General features: G+C 39.0%; 1 protein-coding gene across 3 annotated transcripts in view; it reads left to right on the plus strand.

Annotated features, from left to right (window-relative positions):
* Positions 1 to 23,855, plus strand: part of TBC1D4 (TBC1 domain family member 4) — a 95,928-nt gene that overhangs the window by 1,433 nt on the left and 70,640 nt on the right. The window lies entirely within an intron of this gene.

The raw sequence follows: 23,855 nt of genomic DNA on the forward strand, positions 1-23,855 counted from the left end.
GGGGGCAGTGGGGACACAGAGGCCCGTGTGGCCGTGGGGTGCCTTGCCAACCCTGCCAGGCCGGGGGTACCAATCTCTGCGGAACGCAGTGCCCGGTGACATGGATGGAGCCCCTTTCCTCCCGGTCCACCCTCCGTGGGGAGGCCTCGCATTCTGCAGCAGCTCACTGGCAAGGGCACGGTTTGCTCTACGAGCAGGAGGCAGGATTTGTGTTAAAGCGTCCCAGCGGTGCCGTCAGTGTTGGTCGGGATTGGAATAGTGGAGGATGGTGCTTTTCCTCAGACCCCCGTGGTGCAGAAACGATCGTTCGTGACCAGCGGGTCCCGTTGTGCTCACGGGTCACGCTAAGGACACCTGGCCGTGCTCAGGCATATGCAGTAGTGCTACAAACAAGGCTAGGTTTGGGTGGGGACATTTTTGATCAAGTGCCAACTGGAAAAAAAAGACCTAACAGCAAGATGGTATTTTTCTGACTATCTAGCCGGCTTTGGCTAGCACATCAAGTGTACAGCAGACTTCTTTCTCTCCCGTTTAGAGTATGTAATCAATAGCGGGTGGATAAGTAGGTTGGATAATCAATTTAGCAAGATGACAGCAAGAAAAAGCCCTTTCAATAACAGCCCTTTGATTGAGTAAGTCAGAATACCTTGTCCTCAGTTTTCACAAACTGGAGGAGAAACTCTTGCAGTTAGAAGATCGATGTCTTACTGCGTGCACTGAACAGCTGCTAGGGTTTCTTTCTTTCTTTGGGTTTTCTTAAGTGAGGAGGGTAGGAAGTATTAAGAAAACTACTGAAAAGTTTTCGATATATTAACTTTTATTTGAGTCAGCATACTTCCAGAGAGATCATGGAGGCATTTAGGTTGCATTCATAGCTGTGGCTTAAGAACAGGCAGTATCCCAAGTGGAGGTAACTGTGCTTAACTTGTTGGTGACTGCTGTGGGTTGTGCTCTGCCAGGAGAGCACGCAGCAAGAGCGTGGAGGGCATCATTATCTGGCAGGTGAGGAGCCTGAATGTCCTTTTAGGGGTTTGGCGGTATGGACTGAAGCAAACTAAGGTTCCTGCTGTTGGCAGGAGATGCTGAATCAAATTTATTTCTAGAGCAAGTCTGTAGTGGCACCATGAGTTTGTAAAACAGTCATGCTTTAAGATAGTGAATCCCTAGTACCCCAGTGAAATTAATGTGCAAAGTACTACATACATTTACATTTGGAAGGCTGTTTCTGACTAAAGCTCTATCCATATGTCTTTCCTTCTTTCCTCATGGGGAAAGTACCCTTATGGGCATTGAATTAAATCAAACTGGTACTGTAGGTAAAGTCTTCCTACTGAAAGAAGTTGTTAATGTGTACGTATCTTGTTCAGTCTTTAGTTACACCTGTTAAGATTTCTTTAACTTTCTTCTCATTAATAAAGAATATATCCCTCCCAGGAGCATTACTCAGCATATGATTTTGAGCTACAGTGAGGGTAGTAAATGCAGAGCTAGAGATGTGATTCACAAGTGTCTGACTAACAGGCAGGTTTTTTTAGGCATGAAGAGGAAAAGACAGTGGGTCCTCCTCCCTGCCCCCCATCCCCCCCAAGTTTTGTTATCAGTTTGCCAAGGCTTGGTTGGCTAAGCCTGTGCAGGTATCTAGCTGTTGGTCTGTGCTAAAGCTTAATCCTGAGTGGGTGAAGTCAAGCTGCAGGTTTCTAGCTCTAAAAGTCTTCTTTCTAAGCTCTTAATTGTTTATTATAGAACTGATGCTGTCCTTGCATGCTTTCAAGATCTTTACACACTTCTGTTTTGTAGTGGTTATATGAGCCTCGTGTTGTGTATTAGCTTAGAAAGTATTTTTCACAGCTGTTACTTTCAGCCAACCTAAATTAGCACTACTACTGAGAAAAGTAATCCTGTCCTTTTCAAGCCTCAACCCCTTGTTTCTTCCTCTCAGCTTTGTCCTCATGGCAGCACAACTGTTTGTGCAGCCATACAGCAAACAGGATCCAGGAATTGATTGGTGTTAACCCTGCTTTTCCCTTACCTTCTCTGGAGTATTTCTAAACTGCTTCCCTCATTTGCTTTACTATGCAGCCCTAATTACTGTTTACATCAAGGCAGGTGGGTCGGAGGCACATGAGTGGCCAAGAAGGGTCAGGGACAGGTAGCCTTTCTAGAAGTTCTAAAGAAGATAATTTCCAGAGAAGTTGTGGATACTCCGCCCCTGGAATTGTTTGAGGTTGGATGGGGCTTTGAGTAACCTGGTCTAGTGGAAGATGTTCCTGGGCAGTGGGGGCAAAATTAGCTTGTCTTTAAGACTGCTTCCAAGCCAAACCATTCCATGATTCTGTGAAAGTTATGCTGACTTCAGATTTGCCAGAGATGACTGCATTGTATTGTCCATTTTGGCAGTATTAAGTTTAGCAGCACACAAAGTAGCTAGAATGAAGGAAGGCTACAGGAGATGTCTTGCAGTCTCTGAGTTAGAAGATAGCTGGCCATAATTTTGAGTGGTGGATGTTAATTATAGAAGTGAGAGGTTAATGCTTGACTTCTGATGGACTAGTGCTACCATGATAATTCAAAAATTATATTTGACAGGTTTTCTTTACAATGCTGGGAACAGATTTTTTTTTTTTTAAGCCAAAAGCTAGAGTTTATAAATACGGCAGGCACGGACTTCTTGCAGCCACTGAGAAAAGGCTGTTTAATTAGTATTTTCAAGCTCAATTTTAACACATTTTTACCATGAAATACTGATTTTATTCTTTAAACCTGATTTTAATTGTGTGGAACAATCAATGCATTTTGACAATTGCCTTGAGTTCCCTGTTCTCTGGGGGAGAGGCTTATGGTATGATCTCTTTCTGCAGTTTTTTTTATTATTATCATGCTGATCTAGATTGTGTGTTTCATTCTTGAAGCATGAATAAGCCTGTTTTAAGAGGATTTTTTTTTTTAACCTGGACTGGCATCCTAAATCAAATTATACTGTACTTGATTCATATTAGTGAAATTAATTAATTAGTTGTTTCCTTCAGTTAAGTAAGAACTCATTGAATGCATTTTGGTTTTCTCTTCTCAAACTTATAAGCATGATGAAAATGTATGGTTATAAGGTTTCAAAGATAATCTGAGCCAGCTGTGGAAAAACAATGTTTAGGTAGACAGACCTCAGTTGAATTTATAATCAATAATCTATAGCTGTGTCTTTGTGCTGCACCCATGTGTTAAGGGTCTAGGCTTTCTCAAGGTGAAGCAGAAGAAATGGAGCCTTTTGGTGACAGTGTAAAGCTGTGATAAGAACTGGAGAGGCAGAGGCTCAGAGACAAGAGCCAAAGACAGCCCACTTGTCAGAAACACTTGTCTGTTCCAAGAATGTGTTTCTTTTCTGTTGGATAATGTGTTTCAGTAAAGCAAGGATGTCAGACAATTGTTCTGGAAAAGCAAGGCATCAGTATGAAGTCTAGTCAAAGGAGGCTTTTATGCTGTATGAATATCATGTTACGTGAAGTTTCTTATTGAAGAATCTAAGTTAGAAATGTTTGAAGAGTAAAATTTGTCAAGTTTACATGCATATTTCTGTTGTCCTTTGATTTTTGTGTGATATAGGAGCATGAGCTGAATGGCAGTAAAGTCAAGGTGTAGGAAGTACCTATATAGAGCTTTGTTGGTATTCATGTTAATGTATTGCACTGGTTGAGTTGTCTGATGTGTTCTGAATAGGTATAACAGACATGACAAAATAGATATGCTCTAGCTTTTGAGGGATTCTGTAGCAAATGGGAGAGATGACATTTGGTTGATAGCACAATTTGGTTGCAGAGGAAGGATTTTCCATGAGAAAGATAGGTTGTCCTAGTTTTTACCAAGAAAATAAATCTTGGAGGGACCAAAAAAAAAAAAGTTTTCTAAGTTCATGTGGGTCAGAATTTCATTCATGGGTTGAGAAACTGAAAAGCAATGACTCAGAACAAAGCATGGATGTTAAGGGCTTGCAATGAATGCAGAATTGTTTGGTGAGCAGCCTTATTATCTCTAGCTTACATGGGCTATACAGCCTCAGATGAAAAGTCTTGCACTCCCTTTTTTTTGAAACTGAAAGTTGAGAGCTTAATGTTTCATTTTTGATTTACTTAATAGATTTGCCACTTTTTTTCCTGAAAATGAGAGTACTTTTCATTTTAGAATTGTAAAGCTATCTTTAAATTTTGGTTTTGAACATCCTGTCTACAACATTTTTTTTCCCACATCACAAGGAGAATAAATAATAAAAACATTAAAATTGTTAAGTGTTTCTAAGTGGAGATATGCAGCCTTTTTATTCTTGGCTCATGTTTAGGAGAGGAAAAGGAATGGTTTTAAATACCCTAGTCTGTCGTGTTTGTAGAAAGAATTAATTAATTTTTCCTTCTGCAGTTCATAAAAACCCATTATTTGAGGAGTAGAAGCAATGTCTTGGAGGACTTTCTTTTCAAAAACACAAAATAAAATACTTGAAATTATTTCACTGAGAGTGGCTGTAGGTAAACAGTGACCAGATAATAGGGCTGTCTTAAAGAAATGAGTTTGTGTGTATCTGAGAATACCAAATCAAGGCTCCTTTTCCAATTATTTGTTTTTAGGGGGATTTTTTGTCCTGTCTGTCAGTGTAGAGGCAGTTTCTTTTAAAAATGATTAAATAGAAAATCTGACTTTAAAAAGATTTAGCTAGCATATGTATGTCTTGGCAACAAGGAGAGTCTGATTTTTAGGGGTGATGAAAATTTCTGACCAAAATGCTTGAAGGTGGTTATTTATAAAAGTGAATTCTAGAAAATATTTAACTTCTAAACAGCCGATATGAAATAGTGGTGTTCCTGATGCCTATCAATCTCTGCTCTTTGCTAAAGTTTGGTACAGCATTTGATGTGCACAGCTCACCGTTCCTTGGATCTCTTCCATCGATCTTCCCCATTTGGAGTTCCCTGAACATCTTGAGTTTCTCTGAGGTAAAGTGATGAATGAATGCCGCAGTGAGTTGGGACCAATTCAGAGATTGCTGCCTGGTCTGTAGGTCATGCAGATTTTCAGCAGCATTGGCATGGTCCCTTCATGGTACCAGCTGTCCTCTGCCACCTGGTTTTGTTTCCTTTGTGGTTTCAAATACTATTTCAAGTGCAGGGACAAGAAAAAAAAAGGAAGAATTTATTTCCAATGTGGCTTTTGTCACTTGTCACGTATGTGAACTGTGGCATCTTCCACCTTTGTGCTACATGCTATTCTGAGACACCTTTAGAGACCACAAGGAAATAAAAAGACCTACAAAACTGTCAAGGGTAAAAATCTACTTGTAGAGGTCATTAAATAATGTGGTGTTTCCAGGGCTGCTTAAAACCAAATTTAAGGCAGCAAAGTGAAGTGATTTAATTTAGGAATGGGCTCTGTGCTTTCCTGTTCTGTATCACCTGTAATGCAGTATCTGTCCCCTTATGTCCTGACACAAACACATACATCAAGACATATGCAGTTACATGGGTTCCAAAATAAAGTAAAGCATCACCAATGCAAGATAGCATATGATCATTTGACAAACAAATACGTTGTCCCTGGAGAGGTCAAAGTATAAAAAGACTATTCTGAATGTCACAGGGCAGGATAAAAATATGAATGTGGTTACACTAGGGATGCATGAACTATGTGACTTGCTATTTTGTGATTTGTTTTGGGTACCAGAGAACATGCATAAGTTTTGGGATATACCTGTTTTCATCCATGAATGTGCTGGGGCTTTTTACTCCTTTTCCAGTGTATTAATCTGGTGACATCTGGTAGATCAGTGAGGTGTGAAAATAAATATTCTTGATGGTCCTGTAGATCTGAAATTACTCTGGTATATCAGTTTTCCACTTGGCATCAGTCAAAGTTAAACCTATTTGTGCTGGATGGGTTTAATTCTGATAGTGTATTTAAGACTGCAGAGAAAAGAACATAAAAAACAACATAAGCAAATGAAACCACATGCATTTGACTGAAAGGGCTTGTGGCAGCCCATATTAGAGTCTTAAGTTTTATATTTTATAAAAGTTAACTGTGTATCTTGAAAAATCCAGTTAGTTTTTATTCTGAATGCAGTCATGCTCTACCAGCACAAAGCCTATGATCATCTCAAGCCACTCTCCCTTCCTTGCCTCTGCCTCTCTGTAGCAGCCACCCTGCTTGAAATGAGCAGCAACTGTGCCTCGCTGTTTGAGGCAAAGCCTGCTTAAAGCCATCCCTCTTAAGTGAAATGGGCTGCTTAGCCCCCCACCCCCTCTCCCTGCTGCAGGGAATTAGGATTTAGAGTGAGAAGTTAATTACTTGGTCCTCTTTTGGAGAGGGTGGTGCTGCCAGGATTTCCACTGCTCCCTTAGCAGACTCCTTCTGGATGAAAAAAAGAGAAAAGCTTGGCACCAGTGAGACTATTCGATATCGTTTTACCTTCCCAAGATCAAACTTTGGGTCTTGGCTTCAGCTGCAGTGCCTAAACATGGTTTTTATGTCCTTTTGTGTGGTTTTAGTTGAGTTAACTGAACAAGAACTTTCAACATGTTCAGCATGAAGTTCAGATAAGGTTGATGGCATATAGTAAATACATGTATGACATGTCTTAAATTTTCTGTTCAGAACCTGAGAAAAATGCCATGAGCTAATAGTTACATTACAACTCCTTTCACTTTGGATCATTTGTAAGAGTGGCAAAATACTTCAGTTGAACCACTTCAAAAAATAAATACTTTCCTTTTTTCATTTCTAAATTTTCATTGGACTGCTAATGCTATTCAGAAACTCTGCTTGATGCTTTGGAGGAATTGTATCTATTCAACCACATTTCCTGACTTTATAAGCTACTTGTACTAATGGCTTGTCTTCATCTCTGTTCAAATCTGGTTGCTTTCTCATGGAATCCATAATTTTCCTTTTTAAAATTAATCTTATGTATTCAGAATTATTTAAAAAAAATTTTTTAAAAAATATTAAAAAAAATATTTTCTAGAAAATTTGAAGGGTAGTATGGTGAGGATTTTCTTCTACATCTCTGGAACTGCTGAAGATCGGTAGAATTCTACAGTTTTGGGCATGTGTCACTTTTTTGAAGGATTAAATAAATTTAACATGCAAACATGAAAGAGAGCGTTGTTCAAAGCCAGTGTGAAAGACTTGTAGAAGCTGTTGGGTAAGATAAAACCAAATCCATAGAAGTGTGGCTTTTTTCCAGCTCTACTATTCCTAGCTCTGTGGTTTTCCCTCTCCCATTACAGCTGAATTTAAAGGTATATTTCAGTCATGAAGCTCATTTTTGTGTGTTGATAAACCTTTACAAAGAGCTTGCTCTGTTAAAGTAACTGGGGTTATGTTTTATTTCATTACTCTTCTTGGCAGGAACATGTGGATCTGCACAGTGCTGTTTAGAGATCCTTGATGCATTGAAAAACATGCTGAGGGAAGTCAGAACATTATCCTCCAGGGCATAGCAGTGACTGCCTTCCAGACTGTTAATGATTTTGTTTTTCCTAGCAAGATAAATAAATATTTATTTTTTAGAATCCTGGTGTTAAATATATTTCATGTATTATGTGACACAGATATGGATTTCCTGTTATGTTAATTTAGAAAAAGGGCAAAAAGCAGCCATGTCCCAGGAACTCTGGGAATAGTCAGTGGTCTGTGGGTTAAGTATTTCTGAAATAGAGTAAAGGTTTAGTAACAGAGCAATGAAAGACTAGGATGTGCAGTGCTAACTTGTTGAAGCATATTTTTATGTGCCTGTTTGTAGTTTGTTTCTTGCTTTGGCTTGATTATTCCTAACGACTCCATCTCAAGTTACAGTAAGATTTCTAAATAAAAATAGGGTAGGCTAATGTATATTTAACAGTGTTGCATTTGCCAGGGAGGAACCAGTTGCTTGCTTGTTGCTTGGCTGAAGGGCAGAAATGAAGCATCACACCAACTCCAGCTAAAGCCTGTGCTGAAAACTGATGTTTGACCTTCAGGTGCCGTACAAACACAAAGATCTGCAATTCCTGCCTGCCACAGCATGCAGAATTATAGCTTTGGTAGCCTAAGGTGAAAAATTTCATTCCTGCATGTGTGCATATTAGAAGGTGAAGGGATTCTGTGTATGACCTGCTGCCGTACTTGGCAATGAAAATAAATACCAGACTGTCCTCAGTGTCGTGGTACTTCTGTGGCAATTGTGCAGTTAGGTCACAAATTGCCAAACAAGCTACTGTAACTATACTCTACAAAAATGAAAAACCAGGAACATAATTTAAGAATCCTAAATTCTGCTCTGATGTGCAAATCCCATAACAACTGATAAGAGAGCTTTCTATGGAAAATATTGCTTTTTCTGTAAAATTTGGTTTAGCCTTTCGTACAAGACTTGCTTTATTTATGGAGAGCAATTTAAAACAAGTATCCCTTTTGCAGACAATACTTCTGACCTGACTTTATGGTCATACTCACTGAGGGCCTCAATTTTCTGTGCAGCATGACTGCAAACTTTAGCAGTACAAAAAATAACTTGCAAAGAGGACACACTTTTTTTGTAAACCAACTATGTTATAAATAGACACAAGATGTTGGCTTTTCTTCAGCAGCAGTTTTTTGGATGAGTCTTGCCGAAAGAAAATCAAGTGAGCCTTTCAGTAGTGAGCAGCACACCATACTTTTATTTAAATTATTCATGAAGAAACACGCCCAGATTATCCACGGCATATGTGTGCGTATATTCAGATTTAGCCTTGAGAAAATTTGCTGACCTAAACATGGGAGCTGAGTAGGAGCAAGGCAACATGATTAAAGCCAGCTCAGAAGGAGTGGGTTTACATCCTGGCACTATGCCTTGGATTCCCTGTCTGCTTAGTGCTAGGGAGAGCTAAAAATAATACCTGCAGTTTAGTGGGATAGTGTGAAGTTTACAAAATGAATAAGTTTCTTCTATAGTGGCCTTCTGTGTCCAGAAATCACCAGAGAAGAAGATGATCTATCAAAAAAAAACCAAAAACAGAGAGAGCTATCAGTCAGTCTGTATAAATGCTGTGGAGTTTTTTAGGGAATTTTGTTTTCCTTTGTTCAATATGTATGTTGTCCTTAAAATATACAGCATTACAGTTGGGAGTCTGAGAAACATAGAGGCCAGCCAGACTGCTAGACTTGCTTGACTTTTGTGTTTCTTTATGCAACCAACTTTTTTTTTTTTTTTTTTTCTGTATGATTGCTCACTGTTCTGCATTTAATCTGTTTTATTTATAATCATAGCCTTATATGATTATAATCATAATCATAGTTGGTTGTAGTTGTATGGGAGTTTGAAAGGGAACTTCACATTTAGTGAAAATTAGAGGTTAAACCCCATTTTTAACAATACCATTGGTAGTAAGCTGAGCAGGAGCTTAGTTTTGGTGCCATTTTATTTCTTATCTGAGTTCTCACATGACCATCATAAAAAGGTTAGATTTTGAGAAGATTAATTAATTCTTGTATTTCTGCAGCACAACAGACTGAGCGCTTTAGGATATTACTTCTTGAAGTGTCAACCTCAGCAAGGCAGGGATGTATATGCTGCTGTTCATTACTTAACAAGTAACAAATCTGCAAGACTCACATTATTATCTGGATTATCATAAGCTTTCCTGTTGTGGTAAGCTTGAAGTATCAAAATGAAATGTTGCAGTGCTATTTCACTGTTTGTCAACCCAGCCTCTAATACTGGAGATTCTTTTAGCTATTCAGTCCTGCTGTTATGTTTTGCAATTCTACTGTTTGACTTTATACACGTAAAGTGTGGTTTTTACCACCCCCTGAAAAACTTTGGCAGAGTTCCGCTAGCTGTGACACTTGTTTTGCAGATTTTAAAATTCTTACCGTAGCTCTGTGGAGTCCCTCAGGTTGTTGCTGTCCTTGTGGAAGCACAGCACCCAGCCCTGTCCTGGGCTAGTTTGGTGGAAATAAAGAGTAGGCTTAATAGTGTCCTGTTACACAGTTGAGTTAATTCACTTGAGCGTACTGCTGCCACGTGGGCTCCCCAGCCACGTTACAGGGAGCAGCGTGCGTGAATTGTAATGGATCACTGCTCCTGGAAGGGCTGTTGTTATGCACCCACAAGAGCCCTGCATGAAACTATGCAGGGTCTGCTTCATGCTTTCATCCCCTGTTTAATTGCTTTGGGTTGGTTTCAGGGGACTATTCAGTGAACAACTTAAGACTCTGTTTAGAGAGCCCTGCTCTGAAATAGGATCCAAGGCACACAAATCATTGTCTGAATTGCGTTGTTTTCCTGTAGGATCACCAGCTGCTAGAAGATCATACTGCTTCACTACTCTGTTGCTGCTTTAAGCGTCATCCTACTAACAAATAAAGCAGTCTCTTACTATGTCATACAAGTAATACTCTGGAAGTTTTTTGTTTCTGCTTGTACTGTTCTTATTAAAATGTCAGAATGTCTTTCAGCTCGGTTAAATAAACAGGTGAGTAAGGATATGATAAGTTTCTAATTCAGTTTCAGCATGGGTTGCTCTTGTCATTTGGAACATTGTAGAGACCTAAGAAAATACCAAATCTACCTGCCAATAGAGGTTTGCATGATTTTGTGGTATGTACTCAGGGTGTTCTTCCAGGGAAATACACTTCTTGAAGGGCTGTTTTCTCAAGCTGACACCTGTGAGTGGTCACAGTGTAGGTAGGATTGGGAACTGCATCATGAAGGTAATGGAGAACATGATACGGAAATCAGAGCTGCCCACAGAACAGTAAAGAACACAGTTCCCGGTGAGATCCCTTACTGATTGTCAACAGATGCATTACTTTTTGAATTTTTGGGCTTTTCCGATCTTTTTACTCTATGTGTATAGAAGGCTACTGCTTATTTTCTTATGTCATATTTCTTGCTCCTCTGTTTCTCTCAGCTCCTTGAAATTGTCCCAATCCAGGATTATAACCTTTGGGTTTTGAAGGAGTTGTTGGTACTGCATGCAGTAGTATCAGTCATGAAGAGTTACGATTCTGACCACTGAGGAAAAAAGATAATAATCCCTTTAACCCTACTGCTTCCCACAAGCTGCTGGCCCCAAATTAAAACTTGAAAGGAAAAAAGCAGTCATTCATTCTTTTGATTTCTTGCTGCCAGGAGCTGAGGTTTTCATATACAGCTATCAGGATTAGAAACATTTTACCTTTATTCCTGTTCATATTGTTTGTTTCAAATTTCACATTTTAGAAGTATCACCAAGACCAGCTCCTTTTTTTTTTTATTGATATTAGCATTTTTTTTAAGTTTGTGCTCTGGTAGCAGCTGTTTATTGAATAGGAACTTGAACTGAAAATTTTATGTGAAAATAATAATGCATGGTGATAATTTCAATTTTAATAGAGCTGTTCTAGTGTTTTTACTTGCTTGAAGTTCCTTTGCATTTGAAGTTTAGTCTCTCCTTCACACCATTTTTTTAAAACATATGACCTGGCACAAATTTATTTTTAACTTGTACTGCCAGCGGCTGATGAGAAGTGAAAGCTGGTCTCCGCAGTGACCAACACAAATGTGTTCTGTTTCAGAAGGAAGGTATGAGTAGCAAAAAAACCTTCAAACAGATAAGAAAACCCCAGCCTCTACTGCAGAGGGGAGGGATGTTGTACTGTATAGTAAAAGTCTGTAATATTAGCAAAATAACTCCTGGAGCCTAATATGAACAGCTGAGTCATTTATAGCTGGTAGGGAGACAAATTGCTGCTGAAGGATGTTTGTTATTGCACGGCTGCTGCTACAGCTGGTGGATTGCCTGGTTAAGAGCAAAGTAAACTTGAACCCGTTAAAAACTGCTGTGAAAAGTACACTCCAGATAAGCATACTTTAATCTCTGGAACATTTAATTGGTTCAACAGCATTTTCTAGTGGCTCAGGTTTTCAAATGTGCAAACATATTTATGACATCGACATAATTATCAAATTCTAATTCTTCTCTGTCAATCCACTAGTAATAGTAGAGGAGAACACATTCTTTTTTATTGTTAATGCAGATAGGGTTCATATATCAAATTATAAAGTTAATATCTGTCCTTGAAAGTCTCCTGACTATTGCTTCTCTGCTTCTTAATGCAGTGCCGGGCTGCTCTTGTAGGTCCCTGTGCTGATGGTCTTGTCTGTCTCATGAGGTTTGAATGTGTTTAGTATGAGCCTCAGAGTATGCGACTATGTAAAATTAATCCTCTCAAAAATTATATTCAGTTTGTTATCTCTGAACATCATGTCCATTGGTAGATTGTTTTGAGAGATTAGTTAATTAATTGTAAAACAAAGAGGACTTCTACCTTCTTTAATACTGTCTTTGCCTCCCAGCTGCTTTTTTACAAGCAGGCAGTCTCAAAACTGTGCATCAAGAATAATTGCAAGCCCCTGCCCTGGTGCACTGTGGCAAAGGGTAAATAGGTATAGTTTCTAACAGTCCTTCAGTTCTCTGGTCTTTAAGAAGCTGGCAAATTGATGGGACTTGAAACAATACATTACAATATTTCAGAGTGCCATTTTGGAGGGGGCAGCAACATAGGTGAATGCTAAGGGCAAAAGTTAGGGCAGTTCCCCTGCACCATGAGGGAATAGCCATGCTTCCATGGGAGTCTGCTGGAAGAATGATTGGTGGCCAGTCATAGGTTCTCAAATCATGTTGTTTCTAACCTGAACACAGCCAGTTGCCTGTTTGCTTACAGAGATGTAGCACTACAGCTACGATTTTACCATATAAGTAACTATCTGGATACCTTCCTGGGCATCATACCCCCTGTTATCCATGTGACCACTTGTCTGCATAGTTTGAATAACATAAAGGAAAAAGCCCCAAACACAGCAGTAACTTTTTCCAAGTGTATTATGTCTAGGCACTCACAGATTCAAGTCCCACAGAGAACCATTCCCCCTGTCTATTGACCAGGTAGCTCAGAGTGCTCTGGTAGTTCTTTGTTACCCAGTAGCTTCTTTCTGCCAACCTGGATGGTCTCAGCCTGTAGCAGCAGCAGCATTAATGACAGAATACATCAGTGCATACCTCTTGCTTGAGCCTCTAGAGTATAAACTAACAGATGGTGTTGGCTAAGAAAACAGCCAGCTTAATTTTGGTTAACTACATCAGAATTACTCATTAGAAGATGCTGTTGTTGCATGAAAATGTTTTTTGAATAGCTCAAGCATGGAAATTCCATTCATAAAAGCATTATTTCTTTGTGCCCCAGAAATAGGTTGGAAATAAATTGATATGATTAACCTAGATGTAGGGTATTTTTTTAGATATGAGTAAATTAAAATTAAAGAAGGTACTAATGGAGGTGGGTTGACTTTATGTACAGTATGCTTATTAGGACCATAAACAAGATAAGTTATTTTCAAGACAAGGTTGAGTCACTGGCAATTTTTAATAGTCCAGATAAACAAAAATGCCTATTTCATGCCTTTGGGGAGGTCTAATGCTTGTGTATTTCTCCATCTCTTCAGTGAAAGATGATCACGTCTCAATAAAATTTCCCTGCAGCTCCTACCATAATTATATTTTCTCAAGCATAAGTGACTTTCACTTTGCTGTTTCAGACTCTAAGCATCTAATGTTTATGTGTTGCATCTTTCATTGTGTATCCCAAGAGTTCCCACACACAGTGGTAAAAAGCAAAAACATCCATGCCTCGCAAAAAATTATCCACGGGAACACTTAGACCTTGTGAAGTAATTTGGATGTGATCAAGCAGATGTGACTTTTTTGCAGCTGGTTCTACATTTTCACATAAAGGAATCTGCACCGGTGGCACTGATGGCTGCTTTGAACAACATGAGTCCTGGTCCAGCAAACATCCACCTCCTGTCTGTGGGACTGATCATCTTCAAATGTCCAGCTCTCTCTCTGTTGCATAGATAAATTCCTTTCCTTTAAGCCCTTCCTTCTAGATCCCCTGCTGAGAACATGGGATCATATCTATAATTTCTAAAAAAGTGCCTCACTTCAGGTTGTTTCCCAGCTGGTAAACAACCTTTGTCAGTGACCTTGCAGTCATGCTGCCGCCTTGTGAGCTGCAGTTCCTGGTTGGACACAATGGCCCAGTGTTACAGCTGGGCTGGCACAAAAATGCCACTTATCACACAGAACTACATTATTCTGCTGATTTTACATGCTTAAATACTTACAAGTGGTGATCCTTTCCAAGCTGATTTCTAAAGGCACAGGCCTTTCAGGTGCTCTCGGGCAGCTCTGACTGACTTGAGGGACATGGCTTGTGTATGAATATTCCTGAAATTGGCTGTGAACCCAGTATTTGACTGGGAAGGTTAATCTGAAGAACACTATGCTTAGGTCTTGTTTCCAGATGAAAGTTTTTTGTAAATTTTGATTTTGAACAAGGCATGTGTTCTTTCATTTATTCATTAGCTGTTTTGAAATGTGTTTTAATAGACATGTAAGATGTCACCTATCCTCTTCCAGCAGGCATACTTTACTATGAAATAGCAACTTCAAATAATTGCAAGACACTCTAAGAATAAGCTGTTACTTGTTTTCCCAGAACCTTAGGAACTGAAGACCTTGCTATTGGATCTTTTCTTCCGTATACTTCTTGTAGTAGATTACAGTTTTATGTGACCTTCTGATAACTTTGGGGTGTTTTGGAAAAAGCAGTTTTATTAGAAATGTGGCACAGACATTAAGAGTGAGTCCAAACTGAAAAATTTGCATAAGGCATTTCCAGATGCCTTGAAAGAGTTGTTTGTGGTGATTTTATTTTTTAATGGAATCCAAAATCCAAGTAAAAGTGTATTTCTTCCTTAGCAGTGGCTGAACTATGTTGTGTTTTCTGCAGTATTTTAAGCACTGGAGCACTGTAGTTTCCCTTCAGATGGGGAGACCAACAAGAAGAACTAGAGAGGAACCCTAGCCTTTGCAGGTAGGGGAGGCTCTAAAAATAGAGATTTCTTTTTAAGGTCATTTTCAAGAAGGATGGAAGATGTTGATGCAGTGAGCTGATCCTTTGCTCATGGTCTCATTCATATTCTTACTTCTGAATAAACACCAGGAGACAGAGCATCTTCCTGGCACAGCAGTATTAGGGTTATGAGGAGGTGAGCCTCAGCAGACCTCTTGGTCCCCTCTTGTACCTTAAGAGCAGACAGTAAAGGCAGTACACATGGACTATATCTTGTGTGCAGTCTGGAGAGCTGGTGAAACCCATGCCTGTGCAGCCCAGTGCTCAGCCTGCTTCTGCAAGGAGAGAGCCCTAAGGAGATGCTTTTCAGGTCAGAGTAAAACTAGGAGGGAATTGCACATCCTAGCCATAAACATCTAGATCCAGGGGTGTGATAGATGTTCCCCTGATGTTATGGAAAATGTAGATGAAAATCTAGCTATTTCTGAAAATTCAGAGATGTTAAGAAATACTGAAGTTTATTAATTCCCAGCAAGCTAGTCGCAGTAATTTCATTTTCAAGGGAAAGGCTTTCCAATAGCATTAGAAGTAATTTCACAGCTTAAATGAATTCAGTCACGCCTCTGTAGTAAAGAGTGCATTACCCTTTTTATAACCATCTGTAAAAAATTCTTTAAGCTGCATTTGAATTCAAGGCACGATGGTTAGACTGAGCTGTGAATAGTTGAAAGTGACTGGTCTCATTTTTGAGAAGGTATTTCCTGATAAATGCGTCTGTTTATCAGACAGAGTTTCAGAAGGGAAATGATTTCTCATTTACTGAATTTAAGGGACAGACTTTCATAGCCTGAATTTTAGTAACTGCTCTGAATATACAGCAACTACTTTTTAGAATGTTAGCATGTATTAAGGGCAGATATGACTCTCTTTGAGAGGAAAAGTGTGTCACCTCTTAAAAATCCGACGTTTATCTTACACGTAAAAGTGAAATTCACTGATACCCTTTGAGATGCATATTGAGTATTCAGAGAAAAAATTTGGGAATTTTTCAGATTTCCTAGGGTTTTCATTGATTAACACCTACATTACCTGTAAAGACAGGTTAATCTGTCCACACACACACTTTCATTTCCCTTTGAAGTTTCCAGCTCTGTCTCTTGGTAATGGCTGCTTGGTCTCTTTTTTTTTTTTTTTTTTTTAATAGACTAGAGAAACTGCAGCAATTTTTAATCACTTTTAGGTATTTCTGAATTTGAAACAATCAGCTTGGACAGATTGCATTTGAGACAGAAGCAGATTTAGTGTCCTGTATCCATTCAGTACTACAAACTTGTTTAATAGGTTTAAAATAAACAGATGTTATTTTTAAGTATGAGCTGACATGTGAAGATCAAAATTCTTTGCCAGCTGTGGGCAGAGACAAGTGGGCCTAACAGGGACAGAGGTCTCTTAAAATACATAACACTTTAAAGGGTCAGCATATGCTGGGTGGCCCATATGCTTTATTTAACAATTGAACTTCACTGAAACAGCCAATTTTACTTGATTTTGATTGTCAACTGTTTTTATCAGGTAGACTTTATTATGTGCCTTTACAGGTCCAGCTAAATTGTATTTCAAAAGAATTTTAAGAATCAAACTAACTGGATGCTAACATAAAAAATTCAGAATGAAGCTGAAATACACATCTCTTGAAGAGACAGAATCATGGAGTTTGGATTCTTTTAGACATTAGTCTCTGCAAAGACTCAGTACTGTATTAAAAAAACCCAAAATACCACAACAGAATACAGACTTGATGGAGGATAGTCCTTCAGTTTTCTTAAATTTTTGAGAAGGTTGGAACTGGTAATGTGGACCACTGTATCCTCACTTTTTGAGTAATACAGTGACTGGGAACAAAAACTGTTGTGAGTCTCATTGTTACATTTATATACATGAATATACACATGCCCCAACTGTGGTATTAAAAGAGAGGAGAAATTCCATTAGTTAAGACTCTTCCACATTTATTTTTTCAAGACTGTCAATGAACCAATGAAGTTCAGAAAGCTTTGAAACAAACAGTGTGATGGGAGCAGTTGAGTGTTCAGCAGTTATATACTAGCATATTGTTTCAGTTAGGATTGCAACATGGAGGAAATTTCCATGGGAGACCGCCTCACATACCCATCAGAATGCCAATCTATTTTAGTTGTTCAGTGCAAGCTTTATATAGCTTTAACACGAGTTCAGCAAAATTGCTCTGTTTTGCACAAGTAAGCTGCACAAATTGCACTGTTCTAGTTTCCAGATCAAATGTAGGTGACATTTGTCTTTACAAGGTGAAATCCATTGGGATTGTTTCTTGATGTCAGAAAATAAACTAGGTCCTTGGTTGGTACTTGTAGTATGAGAGAGACCAGGAGTGGTTTTCAGCTCATGCTTCTGCTTTACTCTGTCCAGGTAGGTCAGGCAGTCAGCTACTCTGGAGGAGGCAGGTCCAGGTTCACACTGCCTCCTACATACTGTTTTTCATTACAGAGCAGGAGCAGAGCTGTGCTGCACCCCAGAAGACACCTCAGTCTGAAGAGCAAGCCTGCCTTATTGTTCAGAGGGGCATCATGGAATGGCCTCACCTCTGTTGTATCAGAGTTGGCATGTGTTAAAGAAGAGGGTCAGAATCTGCCTCTGGAAACTAGGCATACCAAAAAAATCCCTTTTCCTCAGAAAACTGATCTGCTTTCTTACATTTTTTTTTTTTTCCCCTGCTGCTTTCTGCCTATTTGAAAGTGGATGTTTGGCTGCTGACTGCTTGCTGATCCCCAATGTGGAAAGATCCAAGCTACATCCTAGATCTGTTGATTAGTGGAGCTGAGGCTAGTCCCCAAAGCACTGGTCCTGTCCTCTGAGCAGGGAATCAGAACATGAGAGTTCCTGACATCCAGGCCATCACTCAGATGATACCATTTATTTAAAAAAAAAAATTTAAAAAATTGCATATATTCTCACTTTACAGTGGCTCAAGGTCAAACCTTCTAGTTTAGGGTTCCTAATCTGCATACATTTAGTATCTACATTACATTCATTTAAGCCTTTATTGGAAACACCAGAATAGCTGTGGGGAACGTAACCTTCAGGCATCATGGACAAGTATTGTGTTATGCAAGAGCTATTTTTAATGTATTAAAGATTAACATTGATGTACAAAATTAATCAGGAATAAACATCCTTTGTTGATACAGTAAAAATCATTCTCCATTTGTTTATACCCCTATTTTTAAGAGCTCCCAAATTAGATCTAAATCTTCTTTTTTTATAGCCAGACATTGATCGATGGAGTAGTTAGTCAGGAATATAACTTCTTTTAAGAAATGTGTTGTTTACAGTGACTTTTTTCCTTTGAATTTTCATCTTCATTATTAAATAGAAAAGTTAAATATGTTCCTTCACTTTTCTACTGTTGCACATTTAAATAGAGGTAGAAAAGAACCTAAAATCCAAGGAAGCACTGGCTGTAATATTTTTTTTTTACATCTACTATGTGTATAGACTGAGAAACAAAGTCATTATTCATTTTGGAATATTAATTTGTATTTTGTAGTTTCCAATCTAAATTTGACACAAAAAGTACCATAAAAGCACATAAGACAATGAGGAAATGGTGAGCAGTAGGAGTTCCAGTGATGCATTTTGAAGGGTCTTCTTTAAGCACAACTTGAAAGCAAAGTCATAATGTTTCCAAATACTTTTCAGCAATTTTGCAAGTGTTAAAGCTCAGGTATTTCACATGGTTTGTAACCAAAACAAAAAGCTCCTGTGTAACTGGGGAGAACAGGGTGCAAGACTGCATGATTCTGCTGAAACTTTTTTTGGCTGCATCTCTCATCAGTCAGAAACCACAGTTATGCTTATTTCTGGAGTTTGCTTAAGCTCTCAGCAATTACGCTTTATGATTAGCTGCTGCAAGTTCTCTTGTAGTCCAAATAAGCTTTTAACTCTCAGAAGTGGGATAGGAGATCGTAACTTGCACTCAAAAGGTTTCTTGGAAGAGAAATGCTCCTTGGCATATATTAGAGGCTTTAGTGTTGGCCCAGGATGGTAGGAGTCGCAGTCTCTCACATGCAGCCTCACTTAAATGCCAGAAAGTTTTTATTGCTCCTGCAATTTTTTCATCCTCCTGGATGCACAATCTGGCTACAGATTTCAATCTGGCTACTTGAAGGGCCAGCTTTTCCCTACCCATTTCGATGTAAAATAACACAAGAGCTTGTTTGCAGAAGCAAATGAGAGTAGTAACTTGGAAGCCATGGCCTTGGGTATATTTTCCTGGTCCTGCCCTGGCAGGAGAAGAGCAAACCACAGTAAGCATGTGTTACCTTGCTTCCTACTCCTACCCATATTTAAACCTTTTCCTGTTGCAAGCCATGTGCTGCTTCTCCTTTGCAGGAGTGTGAAGTATTGGTAAGGATGTTAGGACAAAAATGCCTGTAGGAAGAAAGGCACTACATCACCTGGAGGAGGAGGTTGCAAATGTGGTATCCTTGGACTTATTTCCCTTTAGGCTCTCTTCCAGTGCAAAGGCAGTCTGTAAAGCTGTCCTGGTTCAGTTTCTAAAATTTCTAGCAGTCAGCAGGCTGCTAGCCAGGGTGTTTCAGTTTGTGTATAGTTTAAGCTGTCACATTTTAATTGAAGGGGAAGGATGTCAGTTATTTAAAGATCCCTCCAATGGTTTTCACAAATTCAGTCTGCTATAACAATGGTGTTAATTGCACCAATAAAACATTTTCATCTCAGCAAAAACTTTGCTAGCTCTCTTGGATATGTTTCTTGAAACTGTTTGTCTCAGTTGCTTAACTTTAATTTAATTTGTTCAAGGGCTGTCAGAAAGGTTACCAAACTGGCTGAAAATGTCGTATCAGCCAGGTACATTGGGAGGCAGCTTAAATTTTTAAACCCCAAATCCTGTAAAATAGAGATAATCAGGGAAGATGTTTCTGCTACAGGCAGTCAGATGAAGTTATTTATACTTCATCTGCTTCTATATTTATTTGTGTTGCAATTTAAGTTCCAGTAGCTTAGAAATATAGTAGTAAAAATATGATGTTTTTTAAGCAATAACATTGTGCTATTCTTTTCTGAAAAAAAATAGTATATTAGATAAAATATGTCATAAATGACAGGAAGGATTAATTTTGACAGTAAGCTTTGAAGTGATGTGGTTGGAAAAAAAAATTAGCAGATGCGGATATGTGCTCAAGAATCTGGATTTGCAGATTATTAAATGTGGTATGAATTAAAAATTAAGGCTACTTGAAAGCTTCTCCACCTTCTATGCCTGCAACTGTGTTATTAGACTCCATATTCTGAAAAGTTTTTCTCCTTGTAAATGAATTAGGAAGTGCTAAAGAGTAACTCCTGGTTTTGTTAGCTAATTGGTCCTTAATGTTCTCTAGGATAACTGAGTATCTACGGAAGTATGCGTTTTGCTAGTTATGATTATTAATAAAAAACAGCCAAGAAGACATTTTTTTGAGAAAGGAAAAAAACCTGTACATTTTTATTATTTTTGTTACAATGCCTTTTTTTTTTTTTTTTTTTTTTTTTTACATGTCTCTTTTAATGCTTTTATTTTAAAATGGACCTGAATGTTTCTTTGGGGGATGGAAGCACATCTTGCAGAAGAGCTGGGCAAATAGCACCAGGAACTGCTAAGAAACAACTTGGGAACAGCTAAAGGGAAAAGAGTTCAAGGGCTGTTCCTATCTAAGTTTGGGTATCCACTGGTCGAGTTGCTATGGCTTTTCACAAGAAAGCTACAGACCAAGAGAAATCCAGACCTCTTTTTACAAGAGGTGCTGTCATTCCCTAACTTTAAGCATAAGCTTTTGGGGTGGTTATAGTTCGCTGTATTTTAGTATTTTATTTCACATGTTGTATTTTTGTAGGATGTATGTTATGTCCCAGTCTGCTGAGAGGGTTGAGGGGAAGATTATTTGATTTTACTCTGGGTGATGCATGGGAGAAACAACAAAATTCATGGGAGGTTCAGTAGTAAACTCTTACTTGCGGACTTTAAAACAGTAAGGCAGAATAAGGTGCTTGGCAAATTTTAAAATGTATGTGTTTTGGTTAGAAGTGCAACAACATGAAAACATATGACTTAAGAAAAGGTATAAAGGAAAGAAAAGAGAATAGCAGTAGAAAGTATATAGTGACCACCCTTGGATCCAGCAATGAGACCTCATAGTCGCAATTTCAGTGTCTGTTGGTTGAAGGCATGGTTGTGGTCTTGATCCATTGGGGGTGGGAAAAGCCTATGAAAGACAAAGCTCAGTGGGTTAGTACATGCTCAGGTTAGGTGGGAATGCCTAGGAAATGTTGCAGTTAAATAAAGTATGTGTCCCATACTTACTTTTTTAAAACAGCTGAATGGTTAAGCATCTTCCAGCCAAGCATATTGTTCTGTTGTAGCTACAGCGCTTCACTCTGTGTTGAAAAGCTTTTATCAGACAGGTCTTGACAGGCAGATTAAAAAGAAAAAAATCAATGTAATTAACTAAGGGCTTCAACTCATGTTGCTGAATATTTGAAAAGGCTGATTAGCATTTACTTTAGATAATGGAAATTTTGGCTAGGTTTTTCCTTGGGAACCAATGACTGACAAGATCAACACCTTGATCAGTTGCTATGTTCCTCATGCACAAAGTCCTTGCATGTTTTGTCATTCACCAGGGATGTTTACATGTTCCTAGCTGAAATGTTAGCTCAGAGCAGGTGTCCTGTGGACCTGTTCTGCTTCCCAGCAAGGTTAGCTACATTCACCTTGTAGGCTCTGCCCTCAGTTATCCTGATGAAACTCCAGACAAAATTTGCAGCTGTAGGAGGAAATAGCACGACTGAAGGCAAAAGTTTACTGTTGCACTTTATTTGTCAGCAGAAAAAGTACAACTTCCCCCCAAAACAACAAAATAGTGCTTGATGTTTTTAATATTAAGCTGTGTTTCCAGAACAACCAATGGAGCTAAAAAGTGGTTGGATTATAAAAGGGAGGTTGTCATTGGAGTACCAGAAAGTAAACTGTCTCTGCTATTTTTTTTAAGCTACAAAAAAGCACCTGTCCTAAAACACATGGAGATGATTTGTATCTGCTGCACTGGAGCTCCTGTTTTCCCATGCAAATTCTGTACTCTAGTCAGTTTTACTATTCCTTGTTTTCATCTACTTGCCTTTTTCTACATATGCTGTTATGAGAGTCCCGCGATGATGCTTCGAGATGAAAACTATTTAGGATGACGATGACAGGATTGGCTCTTCAGAACAGGTAGCCACGTCGGTTGTACTTAATATGTAATCTGGAATAGTTCCTTTCGAGAGAAATTCTAAAATGGTTTAGCCTTCAATAGGAAGCTCTGATTATAATAGCTGTGTTGTTGGGACATCCATTATTTTGGGGTGGACTTTATAGTGGATAAAAGCTTGAATGGAGAATAAACAAGGGAAGAATGCAAAAATCATAGCCTATTTATATATTTACAAGTTGTTTAAATACAGAGATCTCTAATGTATGTAGTTTTTCTGTGTCTGGTAGAGCTGAGACATCAGTGCTGTGGAACTGATCTATGAAATGATCAGTTTCATAAGAGATCTATGAAAATGAGGTAGATAAAGAAAAGGAAGGTTTGGACAATGGATCCTATTCCCCGAACATTTGGGGAGCTCAGGTGGAGTCTAATTATGATGTTCTTTTGGTTGTGGGAGAAGAAAGCTGAAGCTGGATAAAAAAAATTGGCTGTATTACAGACAGAGTCTTTAATGTACAACGTTATGCTGTTACCTTCTTCTATCCAAAAAGGCTTCACCTGCTACCATCACAGTATAGCTGGGATTTCATCTTGAGAGGGATAACAGTGAAAATCCTATGACTCCATGTATTTCACAAAACACTACCATTTTGAAATGACATCTCCATCAGTCATACAAGGTGCATCTGTTTACCAAAACACCATTTTGATGTTCACATGGAGCAGGTGTTAGATGTGTTATGAGCCTACTCCCATTAGATTCAGTGTGTTATGATGGGGTCCTTCTTGGAGAGGAGACTGCTTAAACAGTAAATGTTAAAGATACTGATACCAAGAAGCATAAAAAGGCATCACTATTTGTAACATTCTTGGAGGATAATGATGTCAGTGAACAGCTTGTGCTTTGCTGGATGTTTAAAGTGTTTTAAATACAGTTTTGAGTGGCAGATTTAATCTAATTAGCATGGAGCTGAAAGCATTAACAGTTGCAGTCTCCCTTGCACAGCTGAGCAGTTGCGAGTCAGCGCTGCATTGCAGAGGGAGTTGTGCAAGTATAAATAAAGACATGATCTTGTCCTTGAAGAGCTTCCTATTTCAATTGACATATATCCTGACAAAGGTATCTACTCTGGGAAGTGGTTCTTGACTCCAGCACCAAACAAATGGGAGTCTTGTGTTTGAACTTGCCCAGCTAGCTCCCTCCAGAAGGTACTGGCTCTGTCCACACTGGCCAGCATCTGCTTGGAGTTTTATCTGGGTCTCTTGTGGTCACAGGGCCTCCAAGGATAGGTAGGCAACTTGCATGGTTCAGGGAGCTAAAAACATGAGGTTGGAGTTGGCAGTCACAGGAGTGACACAGCAGCACGGTGTTGAAGTGATTGTATCGTGTCCTGGGAGTTGGCTGAATCTTGGGATCACCTCCTGAGCTGGAAGGGACCCAAAAGGATCTTCTACTTCCAGCCTTAAACACAATCACGCACATGTGCCTGAGAGCATTTCTCCAACGCCTCTTGAGCTCTGTCAGGCTTGGTGCTGTGACCACATCTCTGGGGAACCTGTTCTGGTGCCCAACCTGCTGGGTGAAGAAACTTTTCTTTACATGAAGAGTGGTAGGGGGATACTAAGGGTGGAAAGTGGCACTTGCATGTGAATGTTGGAGGTATAAGAGGGGAA

This window comes from Poecile atricapillus, chromosome 1 (assembly GCF_030490865.1).
Source record: "Poecile atricapillus isolate bPoeAtr1 chromosome 1, bPoeAtr1.hap1, whole genome shotgun sequence".
Taxonomy (NCBI): domain Eukaryota; kingdom Metazoa; phylum Chordata; class Aves; order Passeriformes; family Paridae; genus Poecile; species Poecile atricapillus.